Below are 7500 nucleotides of genomic sequence, written 5' to 3'. Positions count from 1 at the left end.
ATTGCAATCGTCTGTGAGGAGGGCTTGGAGTTCAACTGTCTCAGGGCTTGGTGGGAAGGACGAAGGTCATTTACTAAGAAATGGCTTTCGACCTCCTCTGCAAGATTACTGATAAACTGTTCCTTATCCCTTCTCAACAGTGACCTAGTCCTGCGTACCAGAGAGCGGTGCAAGTTTCGATCCCCTAACAGTCGAGCCGCACGACAAGCATCTGTAGCTTTCAGTGTCTCCTGCGAGATGGAATTCTGTCTTGTTCTTGGGTGTTCACCAGTGGATTCCTGAGCTGCATCAAGCATTTCATACTTGAAGGTATCCCACATAAGAACAGGGTCTGTCAGGCCCTCGAGTGCAGTGAGACGACCAGAGATAGCCTCGGCAAACCCCCGGGTACACTCGTCCTCCCTCAATCTGTCCAGATGAAACACCCTAGGGTGTTCATTTGGGCGACGGGGGGTTCTAAAGTGGACCCGGAGATTAGCCACAACTAATCTATGATCAGTTCCACAGAACTCAGCGCTTCGATACACCCTGCAGTGCTAACGAGGATGTGGTCGATCTCCTTGGCCACTCTACCTGTACCGCTGTACCTAGTCCAAGGATGCGGGTCAGAACGCTGATACCAGGAGCTAGAAATCCTCAATTTCTGGGACCTAGCAAAGTCACGGAAAAGGAGGCTATTCTCGCTGCCAGCCTCAGCTCCTTAGCCATGAGGACCGACAGACATCTCGTAGCCAGATCGATCATAGCCGGATACCGCATTGAAGTCGCCCAGAACAATACGAATATCTCGCCGAGGACATCTGACTGCCACAGATGCAAGTTTGACATAAAACATCTCTTTCACCTCAAGTTTATATACATCCGTAGGAGGGTATACAGCAACAAGAGACATGAAGCCAAATGAAAGCTTCAGTCTCAATACCATGATACGCTCATCGACTGGAGTGACCTCGACTACCAAGGGTTGAAGTCTGCTGGAGATGACTATGGCTACTCCCTGGAGATGGTGGCCATCACTGTGGCCCAACCAGTAGTAGGTGTAGCCACCCACACTAATCGTGCCGCTGCCAGGTCTTCTCACCTCCGAGAGAGCAGCCACCTCAACTCTCAGCTGCTTCAATTCCCTCGATAGTAGTGGTAACCGATCGTCCTGTCGCAGGGAACGGATGTTCCAATCCCCCACCCTGACAGTCCGCCTGAGGTCTAACCTCGGGCAGTCACTCCGGGTGGGCGCCACCTCTGCCACCACTACCGACGCCACCCCATATAGAGGAGATTGGCTGGCTGCAGGCATCATAATCCGCCTGCAGGACTCCCTGGGGCTTTCCCCCACAAGCATCACGCCAGGCTGGCGGTCGCTGGGACCCAGCTGGGATGGGGGGTAACCACCCCTCCCCACCCGAGTCTCAGTGGCCGCCAACCCGACCCACAGGCCGCCGTACTTGCTGGGTAGGAGGGACTTTAGTCCTCCCCCCAGCACCAACAACTATATGACTCGTTGCCAGTGGTTATCTCGGGGGGGCCGACTGACAAGGCCTGCCTCCCTCCCTATATATATATATATATGTATATATATATGTATGTATATATATATATATATATATATATATATATATATATATGTATATATATGTGTGTGTGTGTGAGTGTATATAAATGAATATATATATATATATATATATATATATATATATATATATATATATATATATATATATATATATAACTGCCGCGATGGTGCAGTGGTTAGAGCATTTTTACGGCGGTCGTAAAAATGCCTGCGCACCGCCGTGGCACAAACGTTAGCGCGTCGAACCGCGGTTGATTGGGAAGGGCATCCAATCGGGCAAGGGTGGCACTGCCATATAGCCTCTCAATAGTGAATTGAGAGAGGCCTATGTCCTGCAGTGGAATGAATGGCTGTAAACAAAATATAAAACTGCCGCGAAATATAAATATATGTATATATATATATACTTATATATACATATATACACACACAAAGACACCCACATTATATATATATATGTGTGTGTGTGTGTGTGTGTGTGTGTGTGTGTGTGTGTGTGTGTGTGTGTGTGTGTGTGTGTGTGTGACATAAACTGCATATATGACATATACATACATACCTACATATATATATATATATATATATATATATATATATATATATATATATATATATATATCGCAAGTGGCTATAACAGCTAGAGTGGCAGCAGCCTGGAACAAGTAGAGAGAGCTGCCAGGTGTTATCAGTGACAGGAAGATGCCTAGGAAACTCAAGGTGAAGCTATACAGCACTATAATACGCCTATATGGGGCAGAAGTATGGACAATGGGAAAGAGGGAGGAGAAGAGACTGGAAGCGACAGAAATGAGGACGTTGAGAAGAACCAAAGGTGTGACGCTGACAGAAAGGGAAATAAGTACTGACATCAGGAGAGAATTGAGAGTGAGTGACATCAACGAGAAGGTCAAGGAGAAAGAATGAGATGGTATGGACATCTGAAGAAGAGAGAAGCACACCCAGCAAAAGTGGCTATGGAAACTATAGTACCAGGAAGAAGGCCGAGAGGAAAAACAAGGCAGAGATGGAGAGATAACGTGAAGGAGGATATGAGCCCCTTCGGCGTGCGTCCGGAAGAGGCCCTGGAAGGAGAGACCTGAAGACGGAAGACCCGGGCGGCTGACCCTGCAAGGCGGGACCAACAGCCGTAAAGGAAAAGAAGAAGAACGAAGATATATATATATATATATATATATATATATATATATATATATATATATATTACTATTATATGTATACACATATTTCTATACATACATAGTTACATACATGTACACACACACACACATATATATATATATATATATATATATATATATATATATATATATATATATATATATACAGAAATATATGTACATACATGTATATGTATATATATATATATATATATATATATATATACATATATATATATATATATGCATGTATACATATATATCTATATATATTCATATATACAAATACACGTATATATGTATCTGTATAAATATATATAGTTATGTATACATGTAAATATATGTATATATATACACATATGTATATATATAAATACATATATATGTGTATATGTATAAATTATATATATATATATATATATATATATATATATATATATATACATACATATACATATGTAATATATGTAATATATATAGATATAGATATATAATATATATATAATATATTTGTATACATGAATGGTAAAACACTACCGTGTTGATACTATGGTGGAAAAAAAACCAATGTAAAGCTAAATTTATAAATCTAGTTTTACATTATGGGTTTTTCTACCATATGTGTATATATATATATGTGTGTGTGTGTGTGTGTATATATATATATATATATATATATATATATATATATATGTATGTATGTATGTGTGTGTGTGTGTGTGCACATTTTAAAGGTATTAATATGTTTGGTTAAAAAAAAAAAATTAAATGGAGATGTCTTCATTTAATTTGTTTCCGCGCTAGAATAACTTTATGACTAAGAAAAACCTACTCAATGAAGGTAGAGTTTTTAATATGAAGGAAGTTATGCTCCTGAAGCAGCATGGGTGACGATATAACAGCCACGAGATATCACAAATGTTCCAAATAAATGCTTGCAACGATGTGATCGCGACGTGCTTGTTTGCACTTCGGCTTACAAGGATTCACGACTTGATCGCCGTACAGCGGAGTTCCAGAGGAAATCCCCGTTTGGCCAACATCGCAGTTTCATAAATATTTCTTGTTAACTCTGAAAAGCCAAGGTGTATTTGTTCTTTATTATTTCTTGCTATCAGAATCGGAAGTCGTAGTTCAGCAATATCGCTTTGCCATACAACGTATTTCATCAATAGTTCTTCCTACCTTTGAAACAAATCATATGTCGTGAATATTATTTTGTAACGTGAAAAATGAGTCGAATTTCTTTGAAATCAAATCTTATTTCAAAATGGGGCGCAGTTCAACGGTATTAATACATACCTTAAGATGTGACGTTATATTTCCTCAACATTACGCCTTACACCCTCAGTTCTTTCTTATTTCACATATATTACTGCGGGGTTCCTCAGAGCCACGCACTTGGCTCCGCCCAGCAGCAGACGCAGGCCACGGCGGTCGCGGGCTTGTGCCAGCGCTGCGCCTCAGGACGTCATTTTTTAAGAATCCTTGTCCGGATCTTTGGACGCAGACTTCTGAGGTATGCAAAGAGATGCCATATGAATGTGCAACAAAGGCAATTTGAATTACAGTGCGGAATGTGATATATAGTTGTCTCCATTCCTGCTTCGCGACAATTTGGGCATTTGCTGTCTAATTGGGATGTAAGTTGTTACTTTTAATCAAACCTGAAAAGTCTCTCCATCAAACCTGAACCTGTCATCAAATCAAACAGAATAACTACTGAAGATCATTCATGCACTGCAACTGCACTGTTGAAGGCAATAAGAACATTAATACCAATACTATCACTGCTTTTAGTTGCATTGCAACCGCAAAGACTATTATTACTACTTCTGCCACTACTGCTACTACCATATATATATATATATATATATATATATATATATATATATATATATATACACACACACACACATTATTATTATTACTATTATTATCATGATTACTCTTATTATAGTTATTATTATTATTATTATATTATAATTATTACATTAATCATAACAATTATCATTTTTATAATTATCATCATCATTAAATTATTATTATTACCATTGTTATTATTATTGTATTATAAACATTATTATTATCATCTCATCCTCATCATCATTATTTCTATTATTATTATTATCATTATTATTATGTTATGATAATCATTATCATTATATTATAACAGTTATTAAAATTGTTTTTAGTATGATACTACTACTACTACTACTACTCACGATAATGATTATAGAAATAATTAGTATATTATCATGGTAATAAAAAATCATTTTTATTATTGTTATAATTACTATTATTATTATTATTATTATTATTATTATTATTATTATTATTATTATTATTATTGTTATTATTATTATTATTATTATTATCATCATTATTATTGATATTATTATTATTATTGTTGTTATTGTTATTATCATCATTGTTATCATTATTATCATTATTGTTATTAGTATATCATTATAATTATTAATATTCTTATCATTATTTTTTATTTATTATCATAATTATCCTTATCATAATAATAGCTGAAGAGAACAACAATAATGATCAATCATTTTCATCATCATCATCATCGTCAACAATTATCATCTTCATTCCCTCCTCCTCCTCCTCCTCCTCTTCATCATCATCATCATTATCATCATCCTCATTCCCCTCCTCCTCCTCCTCATCATCTTCTTCTTCTTCATCATCATCATCATCATCATCATCATCATCATCATCATCATCATCATCATCATCATCATCATCATCATCATCATCATTATCATCATCCTCATTCCCCTCCTCATCCTCCCCCTCCTCATCATCATCATTATCATCATCCTCATTCCTCTCCTCCTCCTCCTCATCATCATCAACATCAACATCATCATCATCATCATCCTCATCCTCATCATCATTCCCCTCCTCCTCCTCATCATCATCATCATCATCATCATCCTCATTCCCCTCCTCCTCCTCCTCAGCACCCCCTTGGCCTCATCACCGCCTCATCTGTTGCAGTTGCAGCCGGTGCCGGAGCGGCATAACTGCATTGCGTCATTATGTATTATATAATTTCGTTACTGGCAGACAGACAGATAGATATGTAGATGGGTAATTAGATAGGCAGCCAGACAGCCAGATAGGCAAGCAAGCAGGCAGGCAGACAGGCAGGTAGGCAGGCATTGTATCTAGGGGACACAACAACAACTCCTTATTTTGCCATGAGTGGGACACAGGCCATAAGACTGACTGGTTAGCGGCGCGAATTGGCTTTCCTTCCACTGATGTCCACGCCCGCCGACTGCTGCCTAATTTCAACCTGAAGAGCGGCTTTTCTTCTGCCGATAATCTCCTCGTTTCCCACAGCCTCCGCCTACTCCCTTATGCCGGCCACAATGCGCATAGTCCGTCCGATCCTCCGACCTGACCTAACCTCCCTTAGCTTCCGTTCGCCTGTCCCCACCTTTCCTCTTTAGACCTGAAGATGGAATCCAGGTGGATTTCGAAACTGTTGTCTCATTTTCAATAAATCTAGTTTTTGCATTGTGGATTTTTCTACCATATGTATACATATATATGTATATTTATGTAAATGTATATGCAATATATATGTATATATATACATATATATGTATATATATATACATATATATGTATATATATGTATGTATACATATATATAGATATAAATATGTGTTTATACATATATCTATGTAGACATATATATGTATATATATAGATGTGTGTGTGTTTGTATATATGTATATGTATAAAAGGTATGAATGAGAATGAATATCTTCACAATACAAGAGATGTATTTGACCGGTTTCGACTTTGTCTTCGTCAGAAATACATGTATTTATGCAGGTAAGTCAAATAAAATCAAGCTTACTGTTGGTTCCAGGCTAAAAGTGCAGGTTTCAATCGCTTCCTCATTCAAATAAATATCAAGCTTACTGTTGGTTCCAGGCTAAAAGTGCAGGTTTCAATCGCTTCCTCATTTGTTCGTTTCTTATTCATCTTAACTGACTTCCGAGCAGCAGCAGTTCCTTCTTGTTGCAGAAATATTTGCCTTGCAGAGTTCCCCTGCAGGTAAGTGAAGAACAGGGAACAAAGCTCTCAAATTTCCTCCCTAGTGGGAGCAGCGCCTCCAACACAAGCGAAGGATTGTTACCGACTGAGGGTGTTGCCTCTGGGTAAGAGACTTCTTTCTTTCTCTCTGCCGCTGCTACTGGTAATGTTTTAATAAAAAGATTCATCTTCATTATCACTGTGGACAATGGTCAAACCAAACAAATGTACCAGGCATCAAAGATTATACAGCATTATGGTAAAGTATTATGGCGAAAAGGGTAAATATGAGTTAACGATTAGGATAAGTGGACAGAAGGAGATGAAGAAGAGAAGGAAAAGGAAAAATTAGTTGAGGCGAGGGCTGAGGTCCAAGGCAGGGGGGACTCCTACGTAGGGCCTCAGTCCCCACCTTCTGAGCCTTCCTCAGCCATGCACTCTCCATTTGATCTGATCGTCCTATACCTTTAACCCTTCCTCCTTTAATAAATCCGCACTGTATTCCATTCGCTCCCCCTCTATACAATTTTCACAATCGTTCAATCCTACAGCGTTCTACAACATTTGACATCTACATCTTATCCTAATCGTTAACTCGTTTCCACCCTTCTTGCCACAATACTTTACCATAGTGCTATATGACCTTTGATGTCTAGCACATTTACATCTTAATTAGTCATT

The sequence above is a fragment of the Penaeus chinensis genome, chromosome 7 (assembly GCF_019202785.1).
Source record: "Penaeus chinensis breed Huanghai No. 1 chromosome 7, ASM1920278v2, whole genome shotgun sequence".
NCBI lineage: Eukaryota > Metazoa > Arthropoda > Malacostraca > Decapoda > Penaeidae > Penaeus > Penaeus chinensis.
Note: the sequence above shows the minus strand (reverse complement) of the source record.